This window comes from Rhinolophus sinicus, chromosome 17 (genome assembly GCF_057876585.1).
Source record: "Rhinolophus sinicus isolate RSI-liver-muscle chromosome 17, RSI-T2T, whole genome shotgun sequence".
In the NCBI taxonomy this organism is placed as follows: Eukaryota; Metazoa; Chordata; class Mammalia; order Chiroptera; family Rhinolophidae; genus Rhinolophus; species Rhinolophus sinicus.
The window spans coordinates 33,208,724-33,221,359 of NC_142517.1; the positions used below are offsets into that span (position 1 = coordinate 33,208,724).

At 33.0% G+C, this 12,636-nt stretch overlaps 1 long non-coding RNA gene across 11 annotated transcripts in view; it reads left to right on the forward strand.

Annotated features, from left to right (window-relative positions):
* Positions 1-12,636, forward strand: part of LOC109449577 (uncharacterized) — a 490,477-nt gene that overhangs the window by 73,973 nt on the left and 403,868 nt on the right. For 8 of the 11 annotated variants that reach the window (XR_016019526.1, XR_016019524.1, XR_016019527.1 and 5 more), the window contains exons 3-4: positions 463-573; positions 2,281-2,330. The exons of 2 other annotated variants lie outside the window; for them this stretch is intronic. This is a non-coding gene — a long non-coding RNA (uncharacterized LOC109449577). The remainder of the gene's footprint in view (positions 1-462; positions 574-2,280; positions 2,331-12,636) is intronic. One more of the 11 variants, XR_016019528.1, reaches the window with a different exon arrangement.

A 12,636-nucleotide genomic window follows, 5' to 3' on the forward strand; every position in this document is an offset into this window, starting at 1 on the left:
TTTTAATCAAAGAATTACATCCCTTCATATAGAATAATGATGCTTTTCATTTTTTAAGAACATGCATAAATTTCTATCAATTTTCAACTTAAACTCCTAAACTTAAATTTTATACAGATGGCAGTACAGTCACAATAGTAATGACTTGGCTATTTCTGGGGGCAGCTCAAAATTTCTTTCCAGTATCACCATTACCTAGATATTATGCCATTGCAGTCCTTTCAATTCATCTATTTCTAATTTTTTTAATAACTAGACTGTGCCTTCCATGAATGCAAAGGAGCATGTTTGAAAATTCACCATGTCGCACAGTACTTGGCATATACTGAACTAGATATTCAATATATGCCTATTCAGTAATTAAGAGAATAAATGAATAGTGGATTTTTCCTTTCTTTCTCAGTTCATTTGGCTGAATCTGGAGTACTGTGCCTAATTCTAATCATTGCCATTCCTTTACAGGTTCCTGAAAGCTAACGTTGATTGAGACCAGATGTCCCAGGATAATGACCCCACATTTCACCATAATGCTTCACGTTCCTGAGCAATAATCCTAGAATCCTCACTTTTACAGTTAAGTCCGCCAGCTTGATTCCTCAAATACCAGGCCCTGTCACTGAATTATTTCCCCATAGCTGAGCTACAATATGCAGAATGTAACAAATACATTCTGTTTCACAACTATCGATTCATTGATTTAGATTTCCAAGTACTTGCTCTCTTCATTCCCAGTGCCTCAGGGGTAGTGGTTATGTCTTGGATTATCTAATCCTATGTAACTCTTTAACAGTTTCTTGCATGAATTTGATAATAAATGCATATTTATCTGTGATTTATTTAAAATTCACCATAATCATCTCCTTTGGATAAAACATTCGAGGTTGTATTAGATAAAATACAATCTCAATCGCTTCTTGGCCTTTTGGCTAAGATCAAGTGTAGATAAAATACAATCTCCAGTATATATCATACAGAACTATTATATTAAAAATATTATTCATTAATTTTCAATGATTTACCCACTTATAAATATTTACAAAGTATCTACTATATACAAGATTCCATATAAGGTAAAAACAGTATAGTTACAATAATAACAATATGATCTCTAGCTAGATGAGTTTACAGCCTAGTAGAAGATGTAAAAAAAATACTCAGATATAAAATATGAAATACTCAGAATATAAGAGCCATGAAAGATATAACACTGTGGTCATATCAGAATTCAAGGATCTGGTCTTATTCACCTCTATCTCCTCAGCTCCTAGCGCAAAGTCTAATGTTGTTATTAAAGTACTGGCTTTTTAAAAACTGTTTTTAATTATTTATACTGATTTTAAAAGTTATATTTTAAAACCTAAAAACATGTTACCAAATAAGACACAATTATTCAACCTTTTAGAGATGAAATAGAGGCTTATGGGTTTCATATCCTTTCTATTGCTGATGAAGCCATTTTTAGTTTTACCCTATTAACCATTGCACCAATTAAGCTCATATACCGTTTTCCCCCAAAAATAAGATCTAGGCAGACAATGAGCTCTAATGCGTCTTTTGGAGCAAAAATTAATGTAAGACCCGGTATTATATTATATTATATTATATTATATTATATTATATTATATTATATGAGACCCGGTCTTATATTAATTTTTGCTCTAAAAGACGCATTAGAGCTGATTGTCTAGCTAGGTCTTATTTTCGGGGAAACACAGTAGTATTCTTACACAGCACATTTCTTCTGTGCATAAATGGAAAGGAATGTGGCTAGGTTTTACAATCAAGGCATGTATGTTTAGGTTGATCACCAACAGCTCAGTATTACGGTTTCCCATTGGAGTATTGTCATAAATGCATGGATAGTTTCTGCTTTAGTAGTCATGGTCTTTTATTACTGCTTTTTTTTTTTTCTTTAATCAGACAAGGTTTATTTTCCTAAGGATCTAAATATCTATTTATGCATCTTAATTTTTCTTCTCACCCAGTAGAAATATCATTACTCTTTCACCTTTTGGCTTCTGGATCAGAAGCTTTCCTTTTCTCTTTGGATCAGAGACTCATGTCCTCTACATTGAAATCCACCAAATTATCCCATAGCAGATATTTCATCCACTCAAAATGGCATGACAGAACTAAAGTTGCTTATAGGAAATCACCAATACAGAGGTTATAGCAAATGCATGCAACCCTTCTGGCTTTTGTTTGTTTGTGTGTTTGTTTGTGTGTTTGTTTGTTTGTTTGTTTGTGTGATTTAATGGAGAATCTTGGCATTGGTTTCAGAATGTCCTGATCCTTTGATCTCTGATGCCAGCTTCAAACAACATAGCAGTGTGAGTATAAAGGACTTAATATTTTCACATGTACCAAATATGATTGTAAACAAATCTAAACCTCCCCCACCTCATCCATAAAGAACTATCAAATTGCTCGAAGATCTAAAACAGCCAGTATTACAAATAGAATCCTCATATGTTTAATCTATGATAGTAATTATAGAAAAGAAAGCATCTTGACTTTGGAATGTTGAGCTAATAATTACTACAATTCTGTTTTTGCTCAGAGAAAGTGTTTTATACAAACATGGTCATTTCTGTCTTTACACCATAAATAAATGTTTATTATTTTTCTTTTTATGTTTTGTTTTCCTTCACCAATTATACTTGTTTTCTCATTCCTTTCTCAATGAGAGACTCACTAATTCAACAGCAAGAAGTACTCCAAAATTAGTAGAGAAACCAGTTAGATTTAAAAAGTGTAAAAGGAGGAAATAGAATAGAAAAATTTCTACATTCAGGCAGTTAAAGTCACATTTGTAAAATAAGAAGTCTACTATAAAAATACACAGTCAGAGAACATTAAAAAGTTATTGTGAATTAAAACTACAATTGCTAAAATAAAACAAATAAAAAACTAGTGTAAGAGCTGGATAAGGGAATAAAAATGCCAAATGAACAAATTAGTCACCTAGAAAATTGAACCAAAGTATTGTCCCCACCATCATTTCTTTGTTTTTGTGGTAATTGTCCTAAGTTAACTAAAAATACTCCCCAAATTAGAATTCATGAAAAGCATACTCTCCAATTAAATGTTATTGATAAACAGAATAATTATAAAGATATTAAACCAATTTATTTTAAAAAGTTTTTAAAAACCTTTTAAAATACTCCTGGAATAAAGAGAAAAGCAAAGCTGAAGTTACAAAATATTTAGAGTGAAAATGCAGCTAATCAACACCTACAGAGGAACGCCTCTACAGGGTTCAAGAGAAACTTCTATCTTACAACATACTCATTCATTATAGAAGAAGAGACTAAAAATATGTGAACCAAGCACTCAACAACAATAAAAAGCTGAAAAGAGCAAATAAAACCAAAATAATATGTTGGGTTGGTATGTAGTGATCAACAGCTTTCTTATATCTAATGAAAGAAAACATTATGGTAGCAGAGATAGAGACTTTCCAATAGTAATAAACTAGAAAATTCTTGAACTTTATTCAAATATTCAGGACCTATATGAAAAAAATTATAATTTATTTACTGCTTGTCATAATTAAAGACCAAAATAAATGGCGAGGAACAAGGCAAAGTTAAAACTCAAAAGGACAAGGATTAAAATTTGAACTAATCAAATTTAAAACTTATGATTGGCAAAGGACATCATAACTACCACAAGCATTAAGATATAAAGCAGAGAATCAGAATATGTTTTCAATTAATCATTTTTTACTTGTTTTTTTTTAGCCACCCCCATGCCACCCCACAAATACAACAAAATTTGAAATAGTCAAGGCTTCCTTCCAGGTATGGAGATCTCATTAGGATTTTCTGTCCTGAATTTTTTTGAGCAAAATCTGGAAAATGTGAAAGCATAATTAGATTTTATACACTCTCTCGGATGTGATTTGTTAAAATTCTTAAATTTGGGCCTCCTAAATATTTTGAATGAGATCTGCAACTCATTTATGAGAATATTTTCCACAGGTATCTTTCATTAGGAAGCTATTTTCCCCGTTGGTACATTGGGTCGCCTCATTTTGCTGTTTGTTTCAGATTATGAAAGTTTACAGAGGTATTTTTTGGAATCATTTTCTGAGTAATCTCCTCAAATCATATTCCATTATATCAGTTAACATATAGTTTTAAGTGTATGTGTTATAAATATCTGTAACCAAATCATTTGAAGGCTTGATGAATTTTTGACAACGTTTGTACATTTTTTATGAAGTTACTAGTAATGCTTTACTAAGTAGTGCAATAAATTTTTATTTTTAATCCCTGTGCCCAATTTTGGAGTTGAGAAGGTTGTTGGTAATAAATGTATCATGTACACTAAAAAAAAAAAAAAAGAATATGTTTTCAAAACATTAAAGGAAGGTGATTGGCCTCCTCAAGATAAAAAGCCCTTCAACAACTCAGTCTACCAATACCACTCATTTCTTCTTTGTCTGTCATGGGAAATGCACAGCATTTACAACTTTAATTATAAGTTTAAATCTCCAATAAATTCACAATACAAATGTGTAATTTCTGTGCATCTTTCCATGTGTACTCCAGGTTGGGATATTTAGTCTTTACTTTAATTCTGATGATGTAACTCTCACTGCCTTTTTTGTCTTTTTCTCATACTAAACCTTGACACTTGGTCCACAGCCTTGCTATTCCCCACCACTTATTTCCTCACATAACAGAGTAGATTACCCAATTTTTATTTTTAATTTTTCCTAGAAGTTAGAGATTTTTATTACCTACCATAAATTGAGTAATTAGTACTATTCAACTACTCAACTACTAGTAGTTGAATGACTACTATAAGTTGAGTACCTATCTAATATCAGTTGAGTAGACTGCTTATATTGTGGCTTTGGCATCTCCCTTAGTTGTTCAAAGAACATGTCTCCAGTGGTCCTGCAAACCCCATAGCAGAATCTGAAATACAACCACATATCTGGCCAGTAAATAGTGGGTCATAAGTATTTTACTGAAGCTCAGATATCTTAACTTATTCAGGAGCTTCTCAAAGAAATTGCACTAGGGACCAGAAGTACTTTTCACAGGCATTCTAGATACTGTCAAGAGAGCATTTGACATTCATCTGACAGATGCTGAAGGCTGTTTTGGGGGAAATTTGAGACTCCAGTACAGCTTGATTCCAATATGTGTGTTTTGGTAACCCTTCTCTAGGCAGCAATAGCCTTATCTGTAGTTATTATAGAAACTGAGGTGTCCCAAGAGTGAGGCATTTTAAAAGGAATAGCAGTTTAGCTTTGTTTACTTTCTTCAACGGCATGAACAGCATGTCCTGAAACACAAGAAAAGCTACACAATTTTTTGAGGTCATACCTTTATGTACGTGATTGTTCCATTTGTCTGTGTTGTGCTTTAATCCCACTCCTGAAACTCAAGAATCAATTAAATTCTAGAATATATTCTTATAAAGCACCTGCCAACCATACACACTCAATTATTCCATAATATTTTGGACAGGGGATACACTAAAATAGTAGGAATCTAGGCATTTGATGTTAATGCTGCTGAGTGATACTCACTCATTATTCTCTGGCATTCCTCGGGCCCGATTTGAAGCCTGCCATTAATTAATATGTAGAAAGTTTCTGTTCCTGTTGTCATTGGTTTCTCCCTTGGCCTTCTTATCAAGAATTTTGCTTTAAGGCAACACATCCTTGTCACGACATATAATCCCTTCCTTTGTATAAATTATTGTACTATAAGAGTAAGTTACTATTTTTAAATATTTACTACATGAGGCTGATGCCATACTAAGAACTTTAAAATATATATATTAGCTAATATTTATTAAATGTTAACTGGTTTCTGATACTGTACTGAGACCTCTATCTACATTATCACATTTAATCTTCATAAAACTCTATGAAGTGTGCATTAGTAGCCCTGCTTACATATTATGAAAGTAACAACCAGAGTTTAAATAACTTGGTAGCGTTACAACATTATGAAATGCTACAGTTTAGAATTTACACCTAGGTCTCCCTGATAGCAAGAACTAGAACACCATCTCCTGAAACTGGTCATCGGTGTTACCTCCTTTGTAGAGTGGCAGTTACAACCAGAATCCATTCCAGCAGGCAGTTTCTGATGGAAAAGGATATTGGCTTGGGGCCATCTGAGCACAAATTATTGTTCCCTCAGTGAATTTCAGATAGTCACACTTTTGTCCACTCTTTGACTTCCTCTAGCTCCTCATTTTTTATATTTAATAGTTTTAAGACTCTGGGGTCATACAAAACTAACTTATGCATCACAAAATTATAATCTGTTTCATTACAGGTAGAGTTCCTTTGTAGTATCCTTTTGTTCTTGGCTACAACATACAACATCTTTCATATGTCAAACATATTATAGTTGTCAAATTAAAAAAACACTGTTATAGTTCTCACTGTTTTGACAAAGATTATTTTCTTGATCAAACTTTATTCAGGCTCTGGAACCTTCTAGGCCCATCTGTGTAGTTCCTTGTAAAATTCAGTTTTTGCAATAACCCTGCTAAGTCAGAATCCCCACCCTCTTATATCCAATCACCCCCTATCTAATCAGATTTCTCATCCTCCACGACCCCCTCAGGTGTTGTCTGGTTACCCTGGCTTATGTTCAGCAAAAATCCTGTTAGGTCGGGTTAGCCAATTCCTTTTTATCCTTTAGGTTTCCTCTTTGCAATTTCCCATCCACTTGACCCACTATCCTGTTCCATCAGTATAAATTCCCACTTGCCCATGCTGGATGCAAAGTCACTTCCCCTCTCTTCACTTGGCAAACTCTGCTTTCAAGTCCCACGTTAAATGCCATATCTACTGTGAGGCATATCCTTACCTTTATACAAAGATTCTCCAAAGAATTACATTTATACGTCTGTCATAGTAAGCATTGATTATATTGTAACTCATCTGTTTATATACCAATCTTCACACCAGTCAGAGAACTCATAATAAATTTTCACTGGCAACTACTTTATCTTCGTCAACCTGGTTTATTTGTTGATCCTCATTGGTCTTTTGTTCAGCAAATTGTCTTGAGAGACTAGCCTCTCTTAAAGATAACTTTTTTAGGCTTGTTGGAAGAATTCTTTTGGAAACAATGGTCTGGAGTATTCAAACTAAATTAAATAATAAATTGTTGAAACAAAAATCTTACAGCAGTCATAGTGAGATTAGAATCTTAGAAAAGTGCAAAGCAGGCTTGAAACAATTACCTACTGATTTCAGAGTTGCACACCATTTCAGGTAGAAACACTGAATGACACTTTTAAAAGTTTATGGACTATCCTAGTAAAGAGATACTAACTCACTGAGGCTTTAGTTTCCACAGAAGTAGCTGTTACTAATAGATTTTTCCAGAATTGCTGTCTGAGAAAATCTAAGTGCATGGATTTAAAGTGAATGTGGATTAATTGGTCACTTGGGGGAGATTATAGAGATCAATAAATGCAGAGGGCTGAAATCAGAAATCTGAGCCCCAAAAATATTTTTGGAATTGTCAGAAGAAAGCCATTTCCTGCAGAAACTTATCTCATAGCTGCTATAGTGTGTTGATAGAGTGATGCCCCCATCTAGCTATTTATTTACTTATTTGTTTACTTATTTACTTAACATATGTCTTCTATTTACTTAGTTGTGCATGAAGGGCATTATAGAAGCATACTTATGTATGATACTCTAGCATCATATTTAAATTAAGGCATTATCATCATTATTTGAAACTTGCCTGGATCTCCCCAGACCTAGTACATTCATTTTTTTTCCCCCAGTTGAGTTATACTGGTAGCTTAAGCCATTTTCTGGCTGGATCTAAAGCAAAACAACTAAGAAACTTGGAAAATTCCCAGGTTTCAGTACCCAGGATTATTCGCAGGTTGTGCCTTAGGAATGATTCTTGAAGCCCATACTTCCCCAATTTAAATTCTAATACTCCAGGGTAATAACTTGTGCTTTTGTACATGTTTTACCTAAGATGAACATATATATTTACGCATAACATTCTTTTATATTCTAGAGTATTTTTATTTTGGTTAGCAAGTATAGCACATATGATTAGTTCATTACTTAATTGAGGACTTGGAAAATCTTTTTTTCCCCCCTCCTTCCGCCTCCCCACCCCCACTCCTGTTCAAGCCGTTGTTTCTCAGTCTAGTTGTGTAGGACATAGCTCCCTGGTCCATGCTGGTATTATGAGCTTTGCACTCCCCCTGGCTGAGGCAGTCAGTCGCCCGTCGCTGGTCGCTCACACTGGCCGCTGGCCACTCACGCTGGCCACCAGCTGCTCATGGCAGCACATGGTAGCCCATAGCAGCACACAGCAGCCTTGCGGCATCCCATGGCAGCTAACGTTGACCTCTGGCTGCTCACTGCAGCCCAGCTCCAGGGAGAGCTGTTGTTCACAGTCTTAGCTGTAGAGGGCGAAGCTCACTGGCCCATGTGGTAATCGAACCAAGGACCTCGGCATTAGGAGCTCGGCGCTCCAACCACCTGAGCTACTGGGCCAGCCTCAGGACTAGGAAAATTTTTAAATAATATTTTCTGTATGTGGTGATTCTATTCAATTAATGAAATTCTAGAACATTAACTCTGAGACAGTATTGATTAAGTTGTGCATATATTTATTTGGATATGTCAGAATCCAAAATTCAACTTAATTTTAATAGTTAAGGTAGGATATGTTTTTTGCAATTGGAATGCTTTTAGAATTCCAGTATTAAAATATTCAAATTAGTGATAATTGGATATTTATCGGACATAGTCTATAGAGTCAGGAACATAAATCCATAATGAAGACTTTGATATAAATCTATATCAAATAGAAATACTGTTGTTATAGCTATGTGTGGTGTTAGACGGGTAGTAGACTTGTTGGGGTTATCACTTTGTGAGGTGTGTAAACGTTTAATCACTGTTTTGTACATCTGAAACTAATAATAAAAAATAATTTAAAAAGGAAGTACTATTATTTGTATATAACAGAATAAAGCATGAACAGAAATGATATAGCATGGATTATTACAGCATTACATAGTGAAAGAAAACAAAAAGTTACAAGAGGCAATATATTTGTATTATGTAAACAGAAAAATGCAACCTTTTAGGTAACTCGGCTAAGAACAAGTATTGTCACTGTATATGCAACAATTTTGTTTAGTTCTGTTGCATTTTTGCTTCTGAAGTACCTTGTTCTTTTACCTGCTACATGATATAATCTGTTTGGCAGCCAAAGCACCATGATATGATGTGACAGAAAATACCTACACTGTTTCCCCAAAAATAAGACCTAGCCGGACAATCAGCTCTAATGCATCTTTTGGAGCAAAATTAATATAAGACCGGGTATTACATTACATTATATTATATTATTTTATTTTATATGCCCAGTTTTATAGTAAAATAAGACCGGGTCTTATATTGATTTTTGTTCCAAAAGACGCATTAGACCTGATTGTCCGGCTAGGTCTTATTTTCGGGGAAACACGGTAGAAGACATTTACTTACGTATCACGGTACATTTACTTATGTATCACTAATGCTTATTTTCAGTTTAAATCAGAACTTTGAGGTATGACTAGAGTTGACAGATAGAGGCCAGTGTAGGTCTATTGGATTATAGGCATCTGTACCTTTAGAAGAATTTTATTATTTTATCTTTTTAATAAACTCAGCATATATTTTTTCTCTCTTCAAAAGGAATGCAGTTTGAAGAACTTGTTTTCATGTATGTATTTCCTAGTAAATCACATTTCTTTTATACAAGATGGAATTTTTTAATGTAGCTGGAAGGTTATGTCATTAACTCATTAAATTTTTATTTGCTAGCCTCATATTTCTGTTAAATGTTTGGCTAATTAACTCACAGAATCTGACACAGGGTGATCTGTGGTGCTTTGTCTTTCAAGAATAACTGGGTATAATTTTAATGAAGTGTGCTTTATTTCAATGAATTTAATCTAAATGCTCTCTTTTTTTTTCAGAGAGATGTTTTAAGGAAATTAAAACATACAATTTTGCATTTTTGTATTAAGAATTATGTTTTATGAAAGTAAATATTGTTTTGTAAACAATACATATCATATTATTTATGTAGCATCTTTATTTTAACATAGTAATTTTTAATAACTGAAATGATAAAGATAACTTTTTGAGTTGCTATTAATGCCTGAGGCTCTTTTTTAACTAGCAGTATCAGCAAAACAGGAAGTAAATCCAGCGGTAATGAAATGGAAGTTTCCATGGTTCTATCTTAAAATAGGAACGATGTAGTAATATGGTGATTAGCAGTGATTTCTTTAGTATAAGCCCTAGGGATACAATTCTGCATATCATGTCCCTGCTAGTCATAGACTCCGGGCTGGTAGGGAGCAGAGATGAATATTAGGAGAACATTTGTTTGATTAACTCTAGTAAAGAAAAACTCACTACTTCATGAGTTCTCAATTTCTCTTGAAATGTTGACAACTCCATTAGCAGAATATAGTATTGAAATGTGTCAGATATGCCTGAGTAAAAGATCTATAAAATTAATTTTCAACTCTAGCTAAAAAAAAAACACCATAATAACTCAAATTCAAGTCTTTGGAAGTGATCAGTTCTGCTTACATTCTGTTGTACTAACACAAGTTAAATCGAATGTTTTTTGTTTGTTTTGTTTTGTTTTTATTGAGGTAAAAGACAACAATATAAATAAGAGATGACATCCTTCATTTTGAGAGAATGAATGAATAACACTTCTCACTCCATTGCTTTGCCCTAACTTATAACTGTTAAGATTTATGGAGTAAATCAGTACCCTGTTTCCCCAAAAATAAGACCAAGTCAGACCATCAGCTCTAATGCGTCTTTTGGAGCAAAAATTAATATAAGACCCGGTCTTATATAAGACTCGGTATTATATTGTTATGTTACGTTATATTATATTATTTATATTATATTATACCCGGTCTTATATTAAAATAAGATCGGGTCTTATATTAATTTTTGCTCCAAAAGACACATTAGAGCTGATGGTCCGGCTAGGTCTTATTTTCGGTACTACATGTTCTATCTATTATAAGACAGACATGCTTTAAAATACTTAGGCCCTACATTAGCTAAGCGCTGTTATCTATGCTCTTATAAAACTAGATGAAGAATATTATTTGCTAATTTATCATTTCAATAAGAAAGTTTGAAAAATGGTCTCTTCTAGGTATGATGACAGATTATCAGTGTAATAAGAAGGCCAAGTTTTTGACAGACTGTAATTGTAAAAGTACATGAGATACAGTCATTTATTGAAAACATTTACTCATAATTTCATTAATTCTATAATTTCTGTTCTGCTTTAAGTCATTGGTCTCTGAGGTAGTTAGATAACAGTTACTTTAGATTAAAGCTAATCAGATTGATCTCAATTTCTGAGTGAGGTAAAACACAAGTAGTAAGAGAAACACAAAACTATTATGAATCATATTTGGGGGGATGTAAAATCTGTAAATCAATATTTCTGAACCTACTGAATATGGTTTATAGGCTAAGAAGAAAATTATCCATTGTCCTGAGGCTGAAAATTCTTAGGGAAACCAATAGTTCTGTAAGAAAGAAAACTTACCAGTTACCTCTCAACACTTTTTGTGTGTGTGTTTTTTTCTGTTCTTTTTTTTTTTAATCTGTTTGTTTATTTTTGTTTACCATTTACCCCAGTTACAACAAATGCTGGCTAGTCACTGCATTTAATTATTCATTATTTTAGTATTTATTTCAGGCTAATTATGTGCCTGGTTCTTAGTTAGGTACCTTCTGAGACACCCAGTTATTTCCCTCAAGAAGCTTAGAATATAGAAAAAGAGGGACAACATGAACACAAAGAGTTATAGTAATAGAAATATGTGATAACTGCATATATATGGTATACATGTGTTATGCGTTTTAAATCGTTTAACATGTAAATACATTGTAATAAATATTTTAATATTCATAGTATTAAAATGTCACATACTTTTTATACTATAAAGTCATGTAGCACTTCATTTTTCACTTCTGCAAAAAGGGATGGTAAAAATAAAACCTAACTCACAGAATGATCTTGAGATTAAAATGAGATAATTAAAGTTTATAACACAGCACTATTCAATAATCATCAATTATTATTGAAGATTTCTAATAAATTAGTTTCTATCAATGTTTTCTAAATGTAATTCTCATTTCTATGATTTCTGCAGATTTTAATTAAAATTATATGTAAAATTTTCGTCTATTTTCCCTACCTTTGCAATTTTCTTTCACCATCCTTTCAGCCACACCTTGAATATACACACCAAAAATATCCGTATTTTCTTTATTGGTACAATAGAGAGTGAATACTATAGGTAAAAGAGGTAATGATTTTGAAAATATCAGTGTAATATCAGAAAAAGTGTAAAAATCAGAAAAAAACAGTGTAAAATCAGAAAAAACAATCCCTGTTCTCAGGAAGGCAGCATTTTGCAGTGAAAACAATATTCACTAGACGTTAGAAAATAGTTTCTACTAACAGGCAGGGTAGTCTTGGGTAAGTTACTTCCCTATAATTTTAGTTTCTTTTGTAAAAATAAGAGGCAGTGGACTAGATGATCTCTAAGTTTTATGATTTTAAGAATCCT